General features: G+C 42.0%; 1 protein-coding gene across 11 annotated transcripts in view; it reads left to right on the top strand.

Moving 5' to 3' along the window:
• The window catches only part of LOC149251414 (uncharacterized), a 181,388-nt gene that overhangs the window by 48,335 nt on the left and 106,584 nt on the right, over window positions 1–26,469 (top strand). The window lies entirely within an intron of this gene.

Raw genomic sequence — 26,469 nt, forward strand, 5'->3', positions numbered from 1 at the left:
TGGTTCATTCTAATCTATCTGGTATGTTGCCTGTGACATCATTAGGAGGATATTTATATTATGTTGTCTTTGTGGATGCCTTCTCTCGCAAAACTTGGATATATTTATTGAAGAAGAAGGAGGAAATATTCTCATGGTTCCGTGCCTTCAAAGCCTTGGTGGAAAATCAAACAGGGAAGAAGATCAAGATATTGAGGACCGATAATAGAACTAAGTCTGAGTCAAATGAATTCAATGACTATTGCAGGGAAGTTGGCATTAAGAGGGAGACTACTATTGCATATACTCCTAAGTAAAATGGTGTTGCTGAAAGGAGGAATCATTCCATTATAGAAGCCACTCGTGCCATGCTTCATGGTCAAGGACTTCCAAAGTTCCTATGGGGAGAAGCTGCCAACACTGTTGTGTATGTTCAAAATCGATGCCCTCATCAAGCATTGGACTCCAAAACTCCCGAAGAAGTTTTCACCGGTAAGAAACCTGATGTTTCTCATTTTAGATTTTTTGGTAGTCCCGTATACTTTCATGTGCCGAAAAAAAAGAGAAGTAAATTGGAGGCATCTGGGAAGAAAGGAACTTTTGTGGGCTACAATGAAACTTCTAAGGCATATAGAATCTATATGCCTGGTCAAAGAGAAGTAGGGTTGAGTCATGATGTCAGCTTCGATGAGGATGCTGCCCTGAGGAAGATTAGCAACCTTCCTATTGCAAGGAAGGACTCATGATGTCACCTTTGATGAGGACATTGCCCTAAGGAAGATTAGCAACCTTCCTATTGCAAGGAAGGACAAAGAAGCAGATGCAGGAAATCAGGGAGATTTGCAGGATGAGCCGATGCCTGATGTTGAAGAACTGATGGATCCCATTGATCCTCCTCCTCATGAGCCCTCCTCCTCCAAAAGGAGACCCTCATGGCTGAGGGAAACTCTCGAAGATGCCAAGAGACATGTTGCACCAAGGGGGACATTTCGTGAAAGCAAGAAGCCTAATAGGTACCAAGGGTACTTAACTGCTATGAGCACCATTATTCAGTCTGAACCTTGCTCATTCGAAGAAGCTGTGAAGCAACAAGTATGGAAGGATGCTATGAATGAAGAGTACGAGTCAATTATGAAGAATGATGTTTGGGATGTGGTCCCTAGACCCTAGGACAAATCTGTTGTCACCTCTAAATGGCTCTACAAGATCAAGCATGGTGCTGATGGAAGTGCTGAGAAGTTCAAGGCCAGATTTGTTGCTTGAGGCTTCTCTCAAAAGGAAGGTGTAGATTATGATGAGATATTTGCACTCGTTGCTCGCTACACCACCATCCATTCGATTATAGCTCTTGTTGCCTCCCAAGGATGGAATCTACACCAAATGGATGTCAAGACTGCCTTCTTGCATGGTTCACTTAAGGAGGAAGTCTATGTGGAACAACCTGAGGGGTTTGAAGTTCAAGATTGTCAGACACATGTATGCAGGTTGAAGAAAGACCTCTATGGGTTGAAGCAAGCACCTTGGGCTTGGTATGAGAGGATTGATAGCTATCTGATGAAGCTGGGATTTACAAGAAGTGAAGCTGATCCGAACTTTAAGGTTGAGAATGATAGACCTCTCATATTGGTACTCTATGTGGACGATCTCTTTTTGACAGGTGCAAACCCTCTTATTCATCAATGTAAGAGAGATTTGGCTTCCGAATTTGATATGAAGGACCTAGGACTGATGCATTACTTCCTAGGGTTGGAGGTTTGGCAAAAGCCAAGGGAGATTTTCCTTTCTCAGGGAAAATATGTTGTGAAGCTACTTGAAAGATTTGGGATGGTGGACTGCAAGTCTGTGATTACTCCGATGGAACTTAACTTCAACAAGTTATGTGGAAGTGATGTCGGGCTCGATTTAGGAAATCTTTCTGAGTATCGTCAACTCATAGTGGCCCTGATGTTCTTGGTGAACTCTCGTCCGAACATATGTTTTGTAGTGAACACATTGAGTCAGTTTATGGTCGAGCCTCATCATATACATTGGATTGCTGCCAAGAATCTCTTGAGATATCTTCGGGGCACAATCACTTATGGACTGAGATACATTGTCAGGAATGTGAGGCTCCACGGTTACTCTGATGCAGACTGGGTTGACAGTGTGGTGGATCGCAAAAGCACATCGGGATGTTGCTTCTCTCTAGGTTCTGCTTCAATATCATGGATGAGTAGGAAGCAGAAGTCGGTTGCTTTAAGCATCGCTGAGGCTGAAAACATTGTTGCTAGTTTGAACTCTTGTGCAACTTTCTGGTTAAGGAAGCTCTTTAGTGAGCTGTTTGGACATGTGCTGAATACCACCGTGATCTTCTGTGACAACCAGAGTGGGATTCGTCTTTCTGAGAATCCTATGTTTCATGATCGCTCCAAGCATATTGATATTAGGTAACACTTTATCCGGGATATGTTACAACCGGGAGCAATACGGCTCCATCATATTGGGACCGATGAGCAGGTCGTCGATATTCTTATGAAGTCCCTCGGGAAGGTCAAATTCTTAACCTTTTGTCAACGACTTGGATTCGTGGAGAGACCGTCTTATGAGGGTCTTGTATGAGATGGATAGTGAGCTTTCACAGCTCCGGGGTGCTTGGGGTACTTCTTGGAGCGATGAGCGACCATAGGGTGACTCATCCTCCCCTAGTGGTGTGCTGTGTACAGGGTGAATGGTTCACCTTCCCCTGTGATACCTCATGGTGGCATATGCATAGGCTGAGTGGTTCACCCTCCCTTATGACATATGAGCAGGATGAATGGTTCATCTTCTCCTGCCGACACATCCTACCCATGCAGTCCGAGACTCATGGGAAGTAACTCTCATCTGGCTAATGAGTAGGGAAATGAGGATAGGGACCATAGTACTACCGATGGACGCATCGTGTATTACTGTACTCCCTACGCTAGGATGTTGATATTGATCTGGGATCAATGGAAACTGACTACGGATCAGTTAAGAGTGGTATGACACACTCTCTGTTGGAGACTGACTTCGGGTTAGTGGAGAATGGTATGATACATTCTCGATCATTTCTTCTTTCTTCATGGTTTAGCAGAGCAGACCAGAATAGAGCAAAGCAGTGCAGTGATAGGGATGGTATAGATTGTCAGACAGTTTGGCAGGTGATGTTCTCCCTAGTTGAGGAGTGTTAAATTTGGCAACTAGGGCCAAACATCACTTTGGACAGCACTTATGAGGCAGTTGATATATTTCTAGGATTCCTCTTTCCTAGAGGTGTAGGATTGATCTAAAGATCATCCCATTCTGACAATATCAAATGGAGTTATGAATCTATTTTGATTATGGACAAATTGTCAAGGTCGACCAACCATCAAATTAGGCTCCTCCAGCCTTCAACGTTGCATATAAATACAAGGTGCATCCTCGTCATTTTGGCATCTCATCTTATTCATCTTTCTCTCTCTCATCTTGATTGGGTACGGATTTCTGGGCCTCTCTCTCTCCACACGTGCGAAAGGAAGATTGTCTTTTCTAGCTGCTGCATTGACCAGATTTGACCGAAATTTCAGGACGCTGACTTTGACCAACGTTGACCTTGTTTGACTTCGGTTTTGTGAGGGAGACTTTTGTTTGGGTAGGCCGTTGTTTTGGGCACAAAAACCGAGGCAGTTTGACCCCTGCGTTGACTGCCCTAATTCAAGTTGTTGCGTTGACTTTTGTTGACCAAATTTGACTAGTTATTTTCGGACTGTTTTGGGCTGCATTATCTTGCTATTGGAGGCTGAGTTGACCAAGGTTGACCAAGCTGTTTTGGAGGTCAATTTCAGCCTTGTTGACCAGCGTTGACTTTTTGGTTAGGGCTTTCTGTTTTTGCTGTTTTGACTGATCAGTTTGGGCAAGTGAATATTGTAAATTTTACTCTCTCTCTGTGCTGAACTTTTGAAGAATTATAAGAAGAATTGATCAAGGGTTTCCACACATTGGGGTTTGTCACTGGCTGGTGCCATATCTTTTGTCCTCTTGTGTTGGCTTGTCTTCTACTGTTATTGTTTATGTTCTATCTTCATTTTACTATCATTTTGATGTGATTACTATACTAGATATGATATTGGGCTAATAAAGAAAATTGAAGTAAAATTTTTATCCTAAAATTAACAAAATAAGATTGAAGTGTTGGGTGTAATGAAGGATTTGCAAGTAACTTTGGCTAATTACCCATATTGAATAATCACCATGGACATTGCTATCATAGATGTGCTTGATGTATGGGGAATGCTTTTATCGAGAAAATTTGTAGCTGATCTGGGAGGATGTATTCAGTTGGTTATCATATGCTACTATTCCTGCAACAACAAGTGGTATGGTCAGGTTATACAGGGAAGTAGAAAGAAGGTATCATGTTGAGAATCCGAAGAGGCCAGACGTTGAAGAGGTTGAAGCATAGGGGCATCCTTCAAAATACAATGCAATAGTAATTGAGTTCTTTCATCTTGTCCAAGATTCCTTTTCATCTCATCTCACAAATGAGAAAAGGAAAGGATCAAATTTGATAAAGATATGTGATGCAACGGTGAGATCCTTCATCAACCAAAAAGAACCAGAATTCAACAGGGAACGTCTAATAAACAACCGATGGATTCATGTAATGTTCCAAACTTAAATAAATAGTGATATGCAAAGCAAAAATGATTTACAACACATAAATTTTAAACAATCAACAAATGCTCATAAAAACTCCAGAAGTAAGAACCAACTGAGCCATTTTATTAATCAATGGAGCAAGTACAATAGTATGGAGGAATGAACCTGGGCTTGCCTCAATGGCAAGCGTGACAGAACCCAGGTGCTAATACAATGATCTCAAATGTTGGAAATGACTGCTCCTCTAATGCTCTGCGCTGCCCAGAAAACTACACTGCTGGCTGGAAAGGGACTGCAAGAAACTCCACCTCCGATGCTCAGAAAATGCTGCAAATTTAACCCCAAGCTCCTTGACCAAAACCCACAAAAACCTAGAAATGGTTTGGCCCGATTTTGACCTCCCAAAATCGACCCCCAAAGGCACTGTGCAATCCCTAGCAATTTTGCACTGTCTGCTGCAAAGATACGGCTGGAAACCCCACTTTTGGTGCTCAGAAAATTCTGAAACTTTATATCTGGGATCCTTGTCAAAAACCCAGAAATAGTTTGGCCGGATTTTGACCTTCCAAATTCGGCCTCCAATAGACCCTACGCCCTCCAAACTACGCAAGGAATACGGTCTGCAAGGAACACCAACAAAATCCTCCTCCAAGGTCCAAAAATGTAGCAATCACCTCTCCAAATATTTCCCTTAACCTCCACAGTGAAGTTCAACCTCAAATATTGATACTCTACCCTCCACGTGAACACCTAGTGCTGCCTCTGCGCTGGCCCGGGAAGTGCGAAAATCACCCTGCAAGGTAGCACACTCCTCCACCTCCAAAACTCTCCCAAATGCCAACAATCCTCTGATGCCTCCTCCCCGGAAAATCTCTCACCCAAAATCCACTGCAAGACACCACAAGCAAAAGCAACCTCCTCTTCACTGCGCCCTCCAATAATACGCACCACTCAGAGATGAATGCAATCGTTGGAAATCACAATGAGATCCTCTTCTTGAAGAAATGAAGAAAAACCTTCCTAGGGTAGCACTTGAAGTCCCCCGAAGAAAGGGTGAGCTCTTCGCTTAAAGAACTCTTGCTAAACAACAAGTGATTCGGCTACGCAGCTCGAGCAACCAAAGAGAAATTCGATATGCCAAAGATGATGAAATGAGAAGAGTTGCCTTCCTTATATAGATTTTGTGGAGAACTTTTCCCTCCATTTTCCCTCCACCGTGGGTCCCTTAGTTAACCATCGATTTTCCCTCCATGCAAATCGAAATAGGGAATGCATATTTTTCTAGTGTGGGTGGCCCCCACGTATAACTTAATTACATCAAAATAACTTCTAGCCTCCTAATAAAATTGAATGGGCCCCATCACCTCCAAAATTGACCCCAAAATGTAGAAATTAATCTTGTTCAAAAATAGTTCAGGAAGGGACACTACAATTCACTTGTGAGCAGACAAGTTCTTCGGATTGAGCCACAAGGATAACATTTGATGCCATAGTACATCCTTTGTATTGTATCTCTAACCCTACTCTCTTAGATAAGATTTCATATATGTCATTAGTTAGTTTCTTTTCCATGCATTTATATTATATGTCTATATCTTTCATATGTTAGGATAGGATTTCTATTCCAACAGATAATTTTATATTTGATGATGTATACATGATGATTTGATTTTGAGCGGATATCTATTTGATGTTGTTTTGTTTTCTTGGATACATGATTTTGGATTCTCACATTCCTTCAAGCAAAGCAATGTGTCCCCAAGCAGAGCCAGATGTTGACCACATTTTGTCAATAGTCCAAGAACCAGAGTACAAAGCAACAGATCAAAATTTTTCAAACCAATGTCATCATTCAATTTCCAGTATTATCATTGTAAACCCAATTTCGCAAGAATTATTGTAAATGATACTAATATGACCATTGAACCATGTAATAACACCTAGGTAAGCCTATGATTTTTGTCAAAGGGTTTCATCCTAGGGTGTCTTTTAACCTCCCCGAACTATGTGTGTTTGTAAACACGGATAATCGACAAATTTTTTGTCCTAGTTATAACGCCAAAGCTAATGTGGAATTCATTGACAAGGTCTTAGGTGAGTCCTAGTGTCTATCGAGTCTATGTAAAAGTGTTTTTAGGAAATATTTTAGTGCATGGTTACTCATAGTTAGACACCATGGCTAAATGTTTTTATTATAGACACATTTGGTTTCATACTAGATCATATTGTGTCGCAGAATCGCGTGGTGTCTTGAGGGTCTATGTTTAAATGTGTTTTTCCCCTTCTAAGGGTTGAATTAAATTGTAATATCTTGATGTAAACAAAATTTTAGAGCATTGATACTCAGAGTTAGACACCATGGCTAAAATATTTGAGGGTGGAAAAAATAATTAATCCCCTCTAGTCATTTAATTAGCTCTTTTTTCTGGAAAAATTAAATAAAAATCCTAATCCAAAAAATTAATTAATTTTACGCCAGAATAATAATTTGAGAGATTAAATTCTCTCCAAGTGGAAAATAATAAAAAATTCGTGGGTCAAATAAGAATTAATTTTTGGAGGTCCTCCACCAAAGGAAAAATAGATTTTTTAAGGAAATTTGACCCCTTGGACCTTGGTGGTTAAGTCAAAGTGAATTTTTTGAGGATATTAGTCCAAAATATTTTTCTTTGGATTAATAAAAGAGGGGTTTAAGAGAAATTCGAATTTTTCCTCAAAAAATAAAAAATCAATGGTGGAGATCAAGTTATTTTCGAAAGAAGATCAACAGACGAGATTATTTTGACGAAGATCAAGCCAACTAGCCGTTATTTCCACTTGGAGGGGTTCTATTTTCTTATTTTCTATATAAGGAAGCTATCAAGCTCCTCATCTCATCTTTGGATGATGTAATCTGTAACACATGTACTAAGCCTTGCTCTGCTAGAATTGTATTTCTCATAATAGAAAGACTTTGGGGTTTCAATTCATGGTGTTCTTCTATCTGCTGATCTGTGGTATGTGCTAGTAATTTTTCATGCTCTATATTATATGTGTTAGTAATTTTTCATGCGCTATATTATATGTGCTTTATAATTATTATTTCATTTGTTGCATAACGGAACATCTATTGGTACAGATATCTTTCCTTAGGTGTTGGGTTTAGATCTATAGATCTAAATCTCTTATGATCTAACAATTCATCTTTTAAGTTTGAATAGAGATCTATAGGTACGCTAGCCCTTGATCTCAAAGTTCAAAGGTTGTGGGGAAGAATCGACCGTGTTTGGATTCTGAGCTTTCATTTTGTAGGATACTTTGCAGAAGGGTTTTGGCTGGTGATTTATTTACATACATCATTCATTTTAAAATCTCAATTCTTTTTTATGTGCTATAACGAAATTTACATGCTAATAAGGGCAAATTTTATTTTGTAAATATTGTAAATATTTGTAAATAATTCTTTTAAGTTCTAACCCTTTTATTTTAAATCTAACCCATTTTTAATTTTGTATAACATTTGGGGTTTTGAATTTTAAATTTTATATATTGGGTATTTGGACTTTCCATTTTTCATATGCGGGTGATAACTCAAGGGTTGGAAGCAATATATAATTTTTGGGCTATTCATTCAAGAGAGAAACGCTGATTTAGGCCCTAGAGGGTAAAGATCTAGCCTTACCGGCTCCCAACAACTCAAAGTCCATCTGAAGAAAGGAAGCCATAGCCCTTGGTCTCAAAATTCACAGGCTGTGGGGAAGAATCGACCGTGTTTGGATTCTGAGCTTTCATTTTGCAGGGTACTTTGCAGAAGGGTTTTGGCTGGTGATTTATTTACATACATCATTCATTTTAAAATATCGATTTTTTTTCTCTTGTGCTATAACGAAATTTACATGCTAATAAGGGCAAATTTTATTTTGTAAATATTGTAAATAATTCTTCTAGCCCTTGTATTTTAAATCTAAGCTATTTTTTAATTTTGTATATCATTTGGGGTTTGGGGTTTTGAATTTTAAATTTTGTATATATTGGGTTTTTGGGCTTTCCATTTTTTCATATGTGCAGTTGATAGCTCAAGGGTTTGAAGCAATAATTAATTTTTGGCCTATTCATTCAAGAGAGGAAGGCTGATCTAGGCCCTAGAGGGTATTGATCTAGCCTTAAGGGTACTGATCTAGCCTTACCGGCTCCCAACAACTCAACGTCCAGTTGAAGAAAGGAAGCCGTAACCCTTGGAGGAAGGTTTCATCACTTTTTGAGGGTTTTTCTCTTGTTTACAGGGGTCCGTGCCTCTTGGAGGCTAGCGCAGCCCTTGTGGGCCCCTCCTATCCTAGCGACAACCTCTAAGGCTTAGCTACAGGCCCTTTGTGGCCTCTTTTCCCTAGCAACAACCTATCTAGGCTTGGCTGCGACCCTTTGTGAGCCTTTCTTGCCCAACTGCAGCCCTAATTGGTCTTGCGACAGCCCTTTCAGGGCTTCCTCATCCTTGTTGCAGGCCTAGAAGGCCTTTTTGTGGCAGCTGAAGCCCTTGTGGGCTTTCTCTGGGGTAGCCGCAGGCCTTAGAGGCCTTGCAGCCCTAGGCTGTAGACCTAGAGGGCCCTCTTACCCTAGCCGCAAGCCTTACTGGGCATTTTCTCTCCATTGTTGGCATTTTTTGGCATATTTGTGGGGTTTTGACATCTAATTTGACACTAATCTCTGTGGTTGCAGGCCTAGGGTACGTTTTTTAATTGTTCGTAATTGATTTCCATCATTTTTGAGCCATAAATCTTGGGTTTCTTTGCTAACTATTTGTTTTGCAGACTTAGTAGGCCTCTAGGCCTAAGGGTTTGCTCTCTTTCCTCATATTCTCCTTACTGTTCTTTGTAATCAGATCTGGAGCATTCACTTAGTAGGCCTCTAGGCCTAAGGGTTTTCTCTCTTTCCTCATATTCTCCTTCCTGTTCTTTGTAATCAGATCTGAAGCATTCATTTAAATAGTGGTAAAATTTGATATAAACCCCTTAATAAGCTCTAAAATACATCGCATAAGTCTACAATCATTTCACACTTAATCTCAAGTAATAAGAAATACTTGTGTCATTATTGCTAGGGTGTTCTATGTGATTTCGCAAGTCTGATATATAATATTCTCAGTCTGATATACATGTTACAACAGTAAGGAAATATCTTAAGAAGCATTAAAAAGTCATAAGAATTCATTCTCATAGCTTAAGGTGTTACTATATTTCATTTTGTCCTCATATGCAAGTGATAAGTGGACTACTCTTCTAATTTTTTATGTCTTGTGATAGAAGATCATTGATCTCTTGCATTTTGGGCATTTGCATTAGTGCATTTTACTTCTAAAAATCACTGTTAGTAATCTCACCTCAAAGAAGGTTGTGCTTTAATTACTGAGCATTGGTATTGTATTGGTTCATTGAGAAAATGAATGCTATTGATATGAATTTATTGCATCTTACTCTTGTAGGTAACCTATTAATTGATAAGTGACATAATGAATTGGTTGCTCATCAGATAAGAATATTATCTTGCTTAATTTCATGGTGATCTAAAGATAATCTTGTGATATCATCTCCTTTGGGTAATATTGTGGTCAAAATTGTGATATTGGCATGTGTTAATATCATCTTGCTCCATTGGTATTGCTAATCTTTGGTTTCCAATTCACGTATCAAATTGCTAAAGGATTCATTTGAGCATTCGTTACATTGAGATTGCTAATCATTGAATAAAACTTTGAAGTGACTTATATTTGGGCATCTTGTTGATCTTGCACATTGTCTTAGTTGAGATTGTCTCTATAATTGCCCTTTTTAAGTACTTATTTGTGCTCATGAATTGAACATCATAAACATCTAATTTAACTTGAAAGTACTTAAGAGGATCATGTAATAATCTCATTTAAGACATTCACTCATAGCTTGCACTTCATCCTAGGATTCGTTGTGCATTAATTAGTTTAGGTCCAAGCGTAAGCTTGGTTGAAAGAAGATAGGACCACCTTTCTCACCCAACTTGCGAAGTTTATACCTCACTTGTGATTAACACGGTGACCTTGTAGTCGTCAGGGTTGTTACCCACCACCCGTGGGTGACAACCATAGGAGAAATTTTTCTAGATGGTCCTCAGCCGACAGCCAACCACCCCTTGCAGCTACCAAATAGCTCGATGTGCCATTATCTCCACCACCTGAGCCAACCATTATGATTCCTTGCCCATTTGTTATGATCTTATGTTTGAAGGTGGGCCTTCCAACCCTGAAGGTATGGCTTTTCATTACGTAGTTGGATATCTTTGCTTACTTATCATGGACACTCCTAGACATGGCTTAGTGGGTGGATTCAGCGGAAAAAATGGGCTCAGTTTGTACTCTTGGCCCCTTGTCCAAATTGGTGGTTAACCTTGTATCCTAGTCCCATGGGATCTCCTTTATTAGCTATTAGCTTTAGGGGTGCCACTACATGGGAAATCCCGATTTTGGCTGTGTGGTCCCGCTTCTCGACACCACATACATCATTCCCCTCTGCTCATTATAACCCCTTTCCACATATTTCCCATTTGGGTCCACATTTGTCCATTGGGTCCATAAGGAGTTAGCCTTCCCATCCCCTTCTCCACACTTTGGGTTGGGCTTAGAACGATGCCTCAGAGGTTGAAGCAGATGGAAAGATAGTTAAAAGCATAATTTGGCCACTCCCAACAGGAAAGGTACCATAAAATGCAAAAAATGGCTGGGACATACAAATTTAGTGCGTGGGCAAAAGGCATCATGAGCTCCATGCCCTATCATTATGGCCATCACCTTGGTTCCTAGGGCCCCTTACATCGACTCCTTTCATCATTAAGGAACCCATGATTGTCCCAAGTTCCAGCCCCTGGTGGGTGATGAAATGCCCCACCTTAAGGAGGTATTCTGTAATGTTCTAAACTAGGAAAAATAGTGCTATGAAAAACAAACAATAAAAACAACACCATAAAACTGAAACATTCAGTGCACACCCATAAAAAGTCTAGGAATAACCAACAGCTGAGCAATTTTATTATAATCTGGGAGAAAAGTACAATAATGTGGAAGTGGTGCACCTGGGCTTGCCTCAATGGCAAGCGTGATCAAGTCTAGGTGGTAATATGTCAAACCCAGATGGCATAAATAACTGTTGCAATGATGCCCTGCGCTGCTCTTGTGAAACTGTGTTGTCTACAACAAAGTTGTTGCTAGAAACCCTACCTCCGGAGCTAAGAAAATTATGGGAAATTAACCCCGACCTCTCCACCAAATACCTAGAATAAGCCACGAAGGAATTGGCGAAATGTTGACCTCAGAATTTTGGCCCAAATCCCTCTTAGGTCCTCTAGCTTCTGGCTGCATTGGGACCCCTATTTGACCCCTTAGATCTACCCAAAAAATTCTATAAAATTAGGAGTGTGATCCTTGCCCAAAACCTAGAAAAACCCAGAAAGGGTTTCCCTTGGTTCCAACCTTCAAAAATTGACCCTTCACAACTTTGCCCTCCAATTTCGAATTCTGTTGTTGTGACGGATCTCTTCAACCTCTGCTCTCCCAACTCCAACAATTCTCCTCAAATGGCCCTCCAAATGATCTCCCAGCGTCCCAGCTCCAAATTCCCTCGGATGGCGCTGCCCCAAAGAGTCTGACTCCAATGACTGCACAGTAAATGGAGGAGATGACGCAGTCCTGCGTGTAGGATGGCCCTCTTGTCTGTAGCTGCCCTCTATACTCTTGAGAATGATGAAGGATGCTCCTGTCTCTCCATCTTCCCGAAGTGCTTCACGCTGTGACTGTGCAATCCCTGTGCTGTTGTTAATCCCCCTGCTGCTGGTGCTCGACTTATAGTTGTTGTAACTCGTCTCCCTGTTGCTGCTACGAACTGAGATGAATAAGAACTCCCTTCTAGGGTTGGCACTCGAAGTTCACTGAAGAAAGGGTTGAGATCTCCGCTCAGAGACACTTGTGTGCTAAACAACACAGTAACCCGACTAAGCAGCTTGAGCAACTAAGGTTGAGTTCAATATGTCAAAAGATAAGATATCCAAATGAGGAAAGTTGCCTTCCTTATATAGATTTCGTGGAACACTTTTCCCTCCATTTTCCCTCCATTGGTGGGTCCCTCACCTAACCATTGATTTCCCCTCCATGCAAATCAAACTAGGGAATGCGTATTCCTCTAGTATGGTTGGCCCCCACATATACTTAACCACATCGAAATAACTTCTCCTAAGTCTAGCCTCCTAATAAAATCAAATGGGCCCCCATCACCTCCAAAATTGGCCCCAAAATGTAGAAATTAATACTACTCCAAAATAATTTAGGAAGGGACATGACAGTCCTCCCCTCCCAAATGTTGCTTGTCCCCAAGCAACTTCAGTGCTGGACACTCAAGTATGTGCTCACCCTCCCAAGTAGCATTCTTAATCGGCAAGCTCCTCCAATGTACCAAAAATCATTTGGCCTCAAGCAATGCTTGAACGAGCATCCTCTCTAACTGTTGCTCCCCACTATCATTGCAACATGTGCTAGGGTCCCAGATGTGCCACTGAATCGTCCCTAACCTCAGCACTGTCCTGATATGAAAGAATGCTTCAATACCCGGATGCCATCCTGTCCAACATGAGGCTCCCCTTGCTCCACTCACTATCCTGCCCGGTGCAAGTACTAGAAGTCCCCTGCTCCATTAGTAACTCGCTAAAGCCCAATGGAAGATCTGTATGATCTCCCCCTACAGTAGCTGACGCATCCCTAAATGTTATTGAGCTGTGAAGAGCTGTGATGCCCTAGTTCCCTGCTAGTCCCAAAGTGGTGCCACCATGTTGATGCTGCACTACTCTGACTATGTCATACTCCCCATTGTGCCCAGACAGTATCCTCCTCTCCTGGAACCCGATGGTGGAATACTAAAAGAGGCGAGACACATCTTGCTTAGGCATATTCATGGTGCCAAGGCCTACCTATCCAAATCTATCTCCGAACCTGTGTAACAATAGAAAATGTCTGCCTCCCCATATGATGAAACCCTTTGTGAAACCCCATGTGTCATCCCAAGAGCGAACTATATCACTCTTTGCCACATTGATCAACTGAATCCCTGCATCCCCTAGTTGGACTTGCTGCAACATAGCTCTGGCAACTACAGGAATACATCCATGCCTCATCTCTAGTCCTTGCATGTGATCAATATATAGGCTCCATATATAATGGGCTAATATGATGCATGCTAATCTGCCTTGTGCCTGCCACTATGTAGTACCGATGATCGCTAGAAGCCACGTGTGCTAAATAGCTACCCTTTGAATGCAACCAAAAGATGGGTATCCGACACTCGTAATCGACTCAGGGTATGCGGAGCCCTCCTGTCCCTGCCAACCATCTCCCCTGGGTCTATCATCTGCCCTCTCGATAATGTGCCAATATAAGGTCTAGAGCCCGGACACATATTGGGAAACTACCTCAGTGGTACCCGGTATCCTCTACTCATGCGTGGTCCCGACATGCCCTGAGAAAAGAGTGACACATGTCTCCCTCGTGACTAGCTCCCTAGACGTAGGCTCAACGATGAACGATATGCCACCCCTGTAGATGATCACCTCATCCCCCAACCTGTCGCTGTCAATTGACGCATCAATTGTTGATTTGGGGTAGCATCGATGTGCTTTAGCCATGAAAATTGGTGGAGAGGCTAAAGCACATGACATCTCCAATACACAGAAATGGTTTGGGCAGATTCTAAACAGTTTGGGAGATATTAAAATAATTAATATTTTTAATGGAGTCCCTAAGTCTAAACTTAGGGAAAATAAAATATTAATGTGAATTAATATAAAACTGTGTTAGAAGGGTCCAAAAGTCATGGATCAAGCTAGGGTTAATGTTATCCATTGATTAGGGACTTGATCTCGGCCATTGAATTGTAAACGAGAAAAGTATAAGAGGAGGCTTGAGGGTCACTTGGAAAATACACTGAGTTGATCAAGAATTCGATTTTCTAGGGTAGGGCTTGCTGAGGAAATCGAAGGAGTGATTAGAGTTGCAGCTGAGGGGCAGTGAATACAGAAGCAGAGAGGTAGAGAGGGTACCAGGAGCATCAGCGCAAAAGTCGAGAGAGAGGGACGCAGAGCTAGCTAGAGGCCACACAAAGCCAGTCCACGCCCACACAAAGGCAGCCAGGAGCTGTGCACTGCCAGAGAGAGCCAGCGTGGGTGATGCAACAACTCTAGAGGCTGGCGCAGGGCGAGTTGGGGTGATGCTAGGCTGACGGTGGGCCAGAGAGGCTAATGTAGTCCCTAGAGGCAGACACTGGAGAATTCGTGGGGCAGATTGGAGCTGAGAGCTGTGGGATTGTTCATTCAGGGTTTTAGCCGGAATATCTGTCTTCGACTGAGAGGTACTACTATTGAGATCATTCTCTATTGGGTGAGCCGGTTTGGCACCTAGATTGTATTTTGAAACTGCTTAATAATAAAACCCTCAGATAGCTACACCGGTTTTCCCGCATTGTGTTTTTCCGAGGACATTGGTCCAAAAACAACAGTGTCACTTGTGTGCTTGTTTTTCCTTCAGTTGATGATCTGTAATGTGTTGAACATGTAATTGTATTTATTTTCAGTATTTACATGGTAAATAACTTGTTAATTAACATAACAAGTAGGAAGAAATAAATCAGAAAGTACATGAAGGATTTCTAACAGTTAGACTTAGAAATTCCAACACCAACCCAATGCCACCGCTGAAAAGTCTCCCCCTTAGTGCGTTGAGTGTCACCCAAATATCTCGGGTGAGCTCCTCGTCCCCCGCTGCTCATGCCCAGAGTGCAGAAAGTCGACAGCAAAATTGACTGCGCCCGTGAGGGATGTAGAAGAGGGTCAGGTGTGTGAGTCCCCGTGGATACCATCAAGTATCGCTCATCTGTGTCCCCGTCGATCCTGGGTGAACTACGCCCAAAGGTATGCCTGATGTTTCCATCCAAGGGTCTCCCTGGAGGCAACACTCCAAGACCTCGCTGTGCAACACTATACACCCCTGCATACCACTGATCATCCCAGTACTCCTGGACATGCCACTGTACATCGCGACCTACCCCTGTACACCACTGGATACCCTCGGCTACGGCTATGCCATCCTATACTGGCCTGTGTCCCTCCTGTGTCATTGTACCTGTCACTCCCCGCATGTACTCAATGCGATGTGAGGCACTCCCACTCCACAGCGCAATCCAACATACTACGACACACCCCCATGCGTCTCCATGCCCATCTGCAGACCACTGCTCCACGCTAGATGCTCCTACCCATCCCTAAATGAGATGGCCTAAAGCTATGTCCATATGCGTCGGCTCGCATCCAACCCGTATCATCACCTCCACTGTCGCATCACCATGCTCTTCGATGAGGGGACCTCCCCTCCAAGTCCTCCCTAAGGGACCCAAGAAGTGAATCTCCCTAGGTGTCAGCAGCGATGCCACCACTGCTCTGCTCCTCTGTGTCCCACACAAATGCGAAGAATCCCCAACTCCATACAAGGCACCGTCTGGTGGCCTGCCAATGCCACTTCCTCCAACAAACTCTTGCCATAGTACACTGATCACCCAATGATCTTGTGTAGAAATGCCATACCAAGACAACCAAAAGAGTCTGTCCATAAACTGGTTGGCCATTGGTGCTGATCAGAACTCCCCTAGCGAATGTGCACGCTCAACTGCTAGGTCAACTGTACCATCCAGGTTGTAGTCAACCGACATACCTGGGAAATGATAGGTAGTCCCACTGGGAACCCAATGCCAGTCTGCGCTGTCGGTATCCCCAGTGCTTGGAAGCTCCTGCTGAGCTACACCCAAGTCCACCACCATCTCCATAGCCCACTCCATAGGGTACCAACTCAGAATCTCTCGCCATCCAACCCCAAGAGAGGGATCGAATGCACGAACTCCCGCACATAGAACAACCCCAACATGCGGGTGTTGCACCCTGTGCAACTCAGGTCGTCTCATCTCGCTACCCTGGTCAACACATGAAATTTGACGAGGTCGCTCTGTCTCTCTCTGTCTAATGGGTAAAGGTAACCTCACAGTGCTGCCAGCCCCATCTATGTATGCTCGAAGAGGGTTGCTCTCATGCCCCAACGTGCACTCTAGCTGCACCAGTAGGGAATCCAACTGCTCCCCAACGTAAGTCAATTTGGTCGTGGACTCGACACAAACCTCTCTCATGCCCTCCAGCTCCTTGTTCTGCTAGAGAATAGCCTCTCTCACTAACGCAACCTTCCTCTTTAATGCTAGAAGGTCGGCCTGAAACTGATGGAACCATCATGGGCATCTATCACCTGAAAACTCGGTCACGACTCCAGATACCTCGACAACTGTTGGCATCTCGTCCATGGGTGACACCCCCTGAACATATGGTTCTATGTGTGTAGGCTCTATCCTCTCCACCAAGGTGTCAATTAGGGCTACCAAAGAGGTTTCTAATATAGGTGACTCCTGCGCCACACCGGGTATATCGATGTGCTCCTCACCACCCTGTGGGCTCTCAACATCATGCTCAACCTCCTCCTCAGGCTCCTGATGTCTAAAGCTAGGTCGCCACCAGCAAAAGCGCTCCCCTGGTCTCACCCTCTAACCGTCTCTGTCTTTCCTGCTCCTTTTCAGGAGATCTGGTGCCTTGATCTGGTCGACTTTCCCCACATGATGTAGATGGTTGCACCCCCATGGCTTGTTCACCTCTAATGTCTCTATTGTAAGGGTGAGGATGGGTTTGGTCTGTCACCCTCCTGAACTAGGCCAACCTGTCATTGTCATAATGAATTCTACCCCAGAATTTCTGCATACTGGATTTCTCTTGAGCCATGGGTTTGTCTTCGGTTTCACCCATCATTGTGCACTCATAACCAAAGCTTCCATGATCTTCTATCTAATTTCCACAACTGGGCCAAGATCATGCTTTGATACCACTGTAATGTTCCAAACTAGGAAAAATAGTGTTATGCAAAACAAACAATAAAAACAACACCATAAAATTGAAACATTCAGTGCACACCCATAAAAAGTCCAGGAATAACCAACAATTGAGCCATTTTATTATAATTTGGGAGAAAAGTACAATAATGTGGAAGTGGTGCCCCTGAGCTTGCCTCAATGGAAAGTGTGATCAAGCCTAGGTGGTAATATGTCAAGCCAAGATGGCACAAATAACTGCTGCAATGATGCCCTTCGCTGCCCTTGTGAAACTGTGCTGTCTACAACAAAGATGTTGCTAGAAACCCCACCTCCGAAGCTCAAAAAATTATGGGAAATTAACCCCGGCCTCTCCACCAAATACTCAGAATAACCCACGAAGGAATTGGCCAAATGTTGACCTCGAAATTTTGGCCCAAATTCCCCTTAGCTCCTCTAGCTGCTCACTAAGTTGGAACCCCTGTTTGATCCCTTAGATCTACCCAGAAAATTCTATTAAATTAGGAGTGTGATCCTCGCCCAAAACCCAGGGGTTTCCCTTGGTTCCAACCTTCAAAATTTGACCTTTCACAACTTGGCCTTCCTCCAATTTCGAATTCTGTTGCTTGTGATTGATCTTGTCAATCTCTTCTCTCCCAACTCCAGCAATCCTCCTCAAATGGCCCTCCAAATGATCTCCCAGCCTCCCAGCTCTAAACTCCCTCGGATGGTGCTGCCCCAAAGAGTTTCACTCCAATGACTACGCAGTCATGGAGGAGATGACGCAGTCCTACGTGTGATGAAATGAGAGTTGCGTGTAGGATGGCCCTCTTGTATGTAGTTGCCCTCTATACTCCTGAAAATGATGAAGGATGCTCCTGTCTCCCCAACTTCTTGGAGTACCTCACGCTGTGATTGCGCAATCCCAACGTTGTCATTAATCCCCCTGCTGCTGGTACTTGACTTATAGCTGTTGTAACTCATCTCCCTGCTGCTGCTACTAATTGAGATGAATAAGAACTCCCTTCTAGGGCTGGCACTCGAAGTCCACCGAAGCAAGGGTTGAGATCTCCGCTCGGAGACACTCGTGTGCTAAACAACACAATAACTCGGCTAAGCATCTCGAGCAACTAAGATTGAGTTCAATATGTCAAAAGATAAGATATCCAAATGAGGAGAGTTGCCTTCCTTATATAGATTTTGTGGAGCACTTTTCCCTCCATTTTCCCTCCATTGTGGGTTCCTCACCTAACCATCGATTCCCCTCCATGCAAATCGAACTAGGGAATGCGTATTCCCCTAGTATGGGTGGCCCCCACGTATACTTAACCACATCGTAATAACTTCTCCTAAGTCTAGCCTCCTAATACAATCAAATGGGCCCCCATCACCTCCAAAATTGGCCCCAAAATGTAGAAGTTAATACTGCTCCAAAATAGTTTAGGAAGGGACATGACATATTCACTGCTATATCTTACACATCATGTTCTCATCCCTTGGAGCCTCGAGTAGTTATGAAAAGAAAAATCAATAAAAGGCAAAAAGCATATGAAGAAGGGTGGAAAAATAAAGGTTGGGGTAACTCATGTACCATGATTGCTCCCTCCTACATTCATACACCCAAGTTTGGACTTCTTTCATTATAGTTACCCTTGTACTATCGCATGTGGCTTGGAGCCTTCTCCTGATGTGCCACTCCGTTCCATCATTATATCACATGCCACTTGCCATTTGATGGATGTACCATAGACATGTCACTCCCCTTTGAGGTTCAAACCACCTAATAGGGTCCTTGGTTAACCTTGTTCTTTAACTTGGAGATACTTGTACGTTCCAAAGACCATTATGGAAGGGCATGCCACTATGAAGTGTCCACATGGTTCCATGATTTGTAAGCTTATTTACTCAACTGCAGTAATGATTTGTTGTATTGGAAGGTGACGGAACGCATTGGATCTTACACAGGATTGCACGTGGGTCTTCATCATGGGTTTGGTCTCCCTATACAGGGTCCAAGCCCTCCAGAGGGTCATATTGGCATTTGTAGGGTGGGCATTGAGAGCCATGGGCCTCCACCATAGCAGAGAACTGATTGCCATGTCATGGGATCCTTTAGTTCCACTCATTGCTTGCTCATGTTCCATTTATTTGACGATGATGATGCACCTAGACCACCTTGCCCAATGACTACACTCTTGCACCACACACTTGGCAGCTGGTCTAGGGCCTAGATGAGAATGTGTCTCACCAAGGGAGACAAAGGGAGGGTTTGCATCATCCTTCTCCCTTAGAGATTGGATACAGGCATTTTCGATCCATTTGGAGAACCATGACTATGTTTTGTGCCCCCCACAGCCGCTTAGGGGCACCACAGGTCATTTTGCTTGGATATCAAGGGGCCACCCCCTTAATCACTATGTTTGGAGCCCATTCATTCATGTTGGCACATATTGGACTCCACTAGGCCTCTTTAATGGCCTCTCGACCTATTGTATCTATCATTTTTCCCTCTTGAGAGGCTTGCTTTTGTATTATGGAGCTATCTTGGTGGGCTTGTCACCAAGTAATATTATTTTTGCACATTATTTTATTAGTTGGGGCATCATTAGGCCTAATTAGGCAAATTGAACCCCTTAGAGGAGGATATATATTGATGTGATGATCATTTCATTTGATCATCACTTGGATTTGGATCATTATCTCTTCTTGAGAATTTCGCTAGACCTATTGAAGGACGAATTGGATATCTTGATGCATTTTGATGTTTGGAAGGCTTGTCTTTAATCTTGGAGCTTCGATTTTTGTCTCTATTGATGATTGGAAGATTTCGCTATACTTGTAAGTGTCTTTTTCATGATCTATTTCTCATTTATGTCACATATGTAATGTATGGAAATTTTCGCTCATGAAGCATGAGTAGATGCCTTAATGAAATGAAAATTTATTGAATCTTGTTTTTGTGGGGTTTTTTTTCATATGTTTCATGCAAAGTATAGTGAATATATGTTCTAGGGGTATATGATTGTTCATAATTGCCTTGATAAGTCATCAATTGCAGCATCAAAGAAGTATAAATTTTCCTAGTAACCTAATTGCTGCCCTTAAGGCCATGCGAAGTTGTTGGGGAACTCCTTGATTGGGTATAAGAATCTTTAAACATCAAATCTCATTGACTCCATTCTCCCAATAGGCTAGGCACTGGTCTAGTCCTAGGTGATCACCAAACGAAAATCTTTCTCACCTCCTCTCTTCTTTTTCTAAGCCCTAACCCTAGTGTCTCCTAGGGCATCATACAAAATCTATTGTGGCCATCCAAAATTGATGAAACTTGGTCAAGAATTGCGTTGGTGTGTCCTTGAGAGGTCCTCCAAATTTGAAGCCATTTCGACGGTTGAATCTCAAGTTTTGCCAAGCCCTAGTTCAAAAGCCATTCTCCCTAGGTCTCACTTTGTTAGTGGCTTCTTCAAGGATCATTGCATTAAACATTAAAGTCAAATCTTATCTCTTTGATCCTTTTCTTCTCCCTCACTTGGTCAAGACCCTTTGTTTGAAGCTTCACTCTAAATCCTTGACCTCGTTTGGGTCCACTAGGGCTTCTTTGTGGTCTCGCAACCTTGTCACTCCAATTTCACAAGGATTGCTTGGAAACCCTATTCTTCTAGGATTCTTTGGTCTAAGGCACTTCACATCAAGAAATACTCCTCAACCCTAGGTCTAGGTCTCCTTCTAGCCCTTCTTGGAGAGCCATTCATCTTGCTTCTAAAGCAAGCAATCCCTATCATTAGAGTCTCTCCTTTGAATAGGCTCTTGGAATCACTACCTTCACACCATTGATATATTTCTCCTAGTGATTTCCCTAATACCAGGATTCCCCCCATTGGTGAAATCCTGTAAAGAGCAAGGAGCTTTAGCTGAGGTGACAGTGGGCTATTGCTCCATTGTTGCCACTTGACCTAGTAGTTGCTCTGTAGGAAACCCTCCTAGGACCCTTGCTAGTTTAAGCAGTAATAAAGACCACAGTCCCTACAGTGCCAGAGGCATTCGGGTGGTTAGAACTCCAGGGGAGGTATCGCTAATAAAGCCATAGTTTCCTTCCCTTGGGTCCAAAACAATTGAGAGAGAGGATTCACTTAGAATAGGCATTTAATCTAAAAGTAACCAAGAGTTTGCATTTCACTTAGTTCTTGGTGTTGCATCTCATATAGGATAGTTCTCATCCTAGTAGCAACTATTCATCTGGTAATTTGGAAATTAATCTATATTGTGCAAGTAATTTGACTCCGAAGGTACTAGACTTATAATAAATTCTTAAATCTAATCAAATTGTGCTAAATAATCTTCACTTGCCAATAATTTTCAACCAAGTTGCTAGGCCATTCAGTTGCGTCTCCCGAACTCTTGTTTCATCCATAGTGACTACTCTCCCTTAGCCTGCTGTAGGAAGACAACTTAAACGGAGAGGGTTGGGATCAAAGTGACAACCCCTACCCCAAGCATTGTCACAATCACATGTACAATTTGAGCGACAACAGAGGCAATGTTGAAAGAAGAAAAGTACGTGTGTTGATTAGAGTTTGTTGCATATGCTTGTGATTACATAGGCAATTAGTAGCTTATCTTGTTCACATAATCAGAGCAATGGTACAAGAGATTATTAGTAGCATAATCCAAAGGAGCTCTATTAGAAATCGATTAGACCAAAAGTCCTTTTTCCAAGTACCTACGTGATGTCTGTACTCTAGATCCCAATAAAGGAAATATTGCATTTGGACACTGTAGATTCTCATTTAAATTTGATCCATGGAACACAAGTGTGAAATTCTTTAGTGCTGCAAAATATTGCAGGAGACAGGTTTAGATTCCCTAGGGAAATTCATGGAATAGAGTGTTAGATTTTGGGCAGTAGACTCAGTGCACACACACACTAGATCTGGTAACAACTTCCACTTAACTTTACTCAGCTAATAAACTGAAACACACTAATGTGTCTAACTTTTACACAATGGAAACTTTAAAACTAGCAATTAGATCATGCATAGTAACACAAAAATTCAGCCCCAAAAATAGAATTCTTATTAGTCCTTCAACAAGAATCTAGGGCTCCCGTACAAGGGAAAATGACCCTTTTACAATGCTCAGTAAAATGCCAAATTACAAGGGAAAACTTACATAGAAAAATGCTTGTCCTTATTGCTGAAATCCTCCTTTTCCTCCTTGCCACAATTTGCTAACTGTGCCTAGCACAATTTGCTCATTGTGCATGCCACAATTTGCTCATTGTTGGTTGCTTTTGTAGCTGTCCAATCATTGGAGGTCAAGGGAAAACTCAACCCTTTTCTACTGTGCAAACAGGGGCAAACTCAACCCTTCTCTGTTGTCTAAACAGGGGCAAACAAAGTCTTCCATAGGCCTCGACTATGTTATTGGATTTGTGAGGCTGGGTGGCTGGATCCACGAATTCCCAAATCGGACATGGATTCGGATTCAGATCCACCAAGATTTGCTTGGGATCTGCTCTGTGGCATGTCACTTGATTAACTGCGAATTTGAAACACCTGCGCAGTGTAATTTGGAGGGCTTGTCCCCCAATGATGTATGTTAAATGATATGACTTAGTTTATCTAAATTTATAGGCATCACATGGAGGCTTCCAACTCGCTAGCACATGGTGCACGTGGGGCTATTTTCAGTTTTGTTGTGTAAGCCCCTACACCAACCTGTAGTTACATGCTGGGAGATTTTATTTGTTTCCATCTAGCGGAAGGGAATAGAAGAGTCTTTCCACCTCACTCACATATTTCCAAGCACATCTGCATTTCCACTCACCTAGTTTCATTTTGACATCCCATTCTTCTTCTTGCCATTGGTCGTGGTGGGGAGGTTCAGTGCTTCAAGGTCAGGGAGACCAAAGAACAAAGATGCATATGAGGGAAGCGTGGTAGAGGTCCCAACCGTAATTGAGTGGGCTAGAGCAGATTCAAATAAATAGCGGGGTACACTTACCATATTTGGGAAAACCCAACCCAAATGGCTAGGGGAAGAAATAAATTAAGTACAAATTACAAATATATTAATTCTTAGTTAACATATTAATTAATTTATATATTACATATTGATTATTAATGTTAACATTATTTATTCTAATTTTAATTTGTTAATTTTATTAATCTAACTTTATTAATTTAATATATTAATTATTTCATGTAAGTGTTTCATATTATAAATATTTTAAAGTTATATTTTATAAAATTTAGATTTTTCATATAAATATTATTTTTAAAAATTATAAAACATATATTTTTATTGTTTGTACTTGTTGTTTCCATGCCGTATCCGGATCCTGGCTTTTCAAGAAACTAACAGATCTGTATCCGTATCCAGATCCAAATGCTGGTAACTTAGGGCCTCGACCTGTCTCCCACAGGCCTGCAGCCTTTAGTTGTGCTGCATCCTATCCTCAGGTCTGTGACCACTCCTTTAGGGATGCAACCTTAACTTTCTCGGTTGCAGTTCTCCACAAGGGCTATGGCCTCTCCTTTCCAGTTCTCTCAACCTTCTTCTAGCCTCGGCCTATCCCTTTTGTTGTCACAGCTAAAACATACACAACAATCTTACTTGGCCTGTCTAAGGCCTACTTTCTACAAGTCCTCTTGGCCCTCCACAGGTCTGAGGCCTACTTGGCCTTCTCCTCCATAAGATGCTCTCTTTCCAACAACAAGAATGAATCACTCGCCCTTGTACTTATACTTTTATAAAGGGTGCAATACCATGGGTCTATACCATGGGTTATCAGATAGGTCATCAGAATGCCATGGGTCATCAAAATACCATAGGTCTATGGGTGCAAACCCCCATCACTTAGTCCACTTGCCGCACATGTGAGAATACTCCCAATGCTACTCGAAACATCAACATAGAGTAATTGAATAGTCCAGTAAGGGCTTACACCCAGAAAACAACCTATTTCCTAATTTGATTCTCTTGGACAAAAATATGGTCCCTTGTATGAGTTGCGAGGGAAGGTGGAAGCTCAGGGTTAGGGTCCACTCTTCTAGCTACAGACACATTAAAACTTGCATCCTGTATTTCATGAAAGAAACTACGGTTACTATCAGACTTATTGAGCTCGCTTATGAAGCTAAGCTGTACTGAAATCGATATAGTTATTAAAAAATGTAGGGTCAATTAGGTAGTGTCAAGGGGATGCTACAGATTCAGAGCATGTAGAGAAAACATACCTTAGAGGCAGGAATGTCTTTTGTTCAAAGAAGCCAATTTGTTGTTGCGATCTATTATCCTTAAATGTGAGCGGTGGATGTTTTTGCCAACTTTTAGGTTTAAACAAATAAATGAACTTGTGAATTCTAGTAAGGGGACATCTTCTAAGAGAAGCAGAAGAATTAGATGGATAGAATATAGGTGTAAGTCTATAAGGCTGAAGTTCAATATGGAGTCTGGATTGCATTTGGGGTTTTCATGGTATTTTGTGATAGTGGTAATAGAATGAGATTATATAAAGAGAGGGAAACAATGTTGCGAATCACAAAGAATCAAGAGTAGATGATAATAACAAAGTGATCTCTAAATATGCTTGCAGTTTGTCTGCAGTTAATATTAAAAATGGAAGGATTGCATCTCATCTACAATAGATTTTAAGAATGAAGGGTTCGGATTTCATAACAAGTGTGTTAATTGCATGGACAGGGGATACTATGAAGTGTCGTAAATCTGTTTCCTCACTCTAATCAATCTAGAACAGTTTTATCGGAACCGGCCATACCGATCAGTTTGGGGGCAAAACCGGTCCGAACCAAAAAAGACCGGTTCAGTACCGAACCGGTCCGGACCAGTTCAGAGACAAGTTCCACCAGTTCGCAAGGCCCACGACTGTGCGGCTTGGGCATAAAAAACAATTTTTCTTTTAATTTTTTGTTTTTTTAATTATTTTTCCTAGTTTCTAACGCTACTCTAGCACCCCCTAAAGCTATTTAAACACCCCTATCCCCTCACACTATTCATTTGAGTCTCTAGCAATTCTTGAGATAAGTTCGGTGAGGAGAATTTAGAGAGTTTTTTGCATGGTTGTTCTGAAGAAGATTTTTTGCAGATTTGAAGAGTTGATTGGAGTCTTGGAGAGCTGTTGGAGAGTGTGTTTGAGCGTATACACACTAAGATGAAGAACCGTTTGGAGCAAAAGCGGTTAAATGACATGGTTTTTGTTCAGTACAACGTTAGGTTGAGGCGAAACCAATTGGTGAATAAAACTCTTAAATCAAGCAACATTGTCTTGGGTGACTTTGATCCAACATCAGAATGGGTTGTGGAGAGTCAAGCACCAACATTTAACAATGAAGACCTTTCTTGGTTGGACTTGGACCCACCTCCACAAGATGCAGAGGTAGATATATCAGAAGCACCAGTAGCAGCTTCAGGGCCAGGGGAATCAAGCCATAATTCCATTGCAGACTTGGATGCTACTCATTCTTCAAATGAGGATGAGAGGAGGATGATCAGGAACCGGATGATGATTGATGATTTGATCATTGATTTGTTGTAGCTGTAGCTTGTAGCATTGTATGTTGTAGTCTAATACTATGATCTATCATGTTATTTTGGACTATAAAGGCCTTTTAGAGCCTACTTCTTGATGTTTGTAACATTTTTGGTTTAACAATGTTTTGCACTAAGTGCTATTTTGGTTATATGCACTATTACTTGCTATATAAATGAGAACTTTTGCATATTTGTGTATAAATGGTTTGGATTCATATGGAAGCACATGAATTTATCTGTTTTTTCTTTAAAATATGAATATTTTATGTGTTTTTGGTGAACCAGTTTTTTTCCGGTTCCTAGTCCACAAGGTTTTTGGTTCAATGACCGGTTCGGTTCTGATAACATTGGTCCAGAGACTATG

The sequence above is a fragment of the Pinus tabuliformis genome, chromosome 7, assembly GCF_031772625.1.
Source record: "Pinus tabuliformis cultivar Carrire ecotype Pingquan chromosome 7, CPIR1, whole genome shotgun sequence".
In the NCBI taxonomy this organism is placed as follows: Eukaryota; Viridiplantae; Streptophyta; class Pinopsida; order Pinales; family Pinaceae; genus Pinus; species Pinus tabuliformis.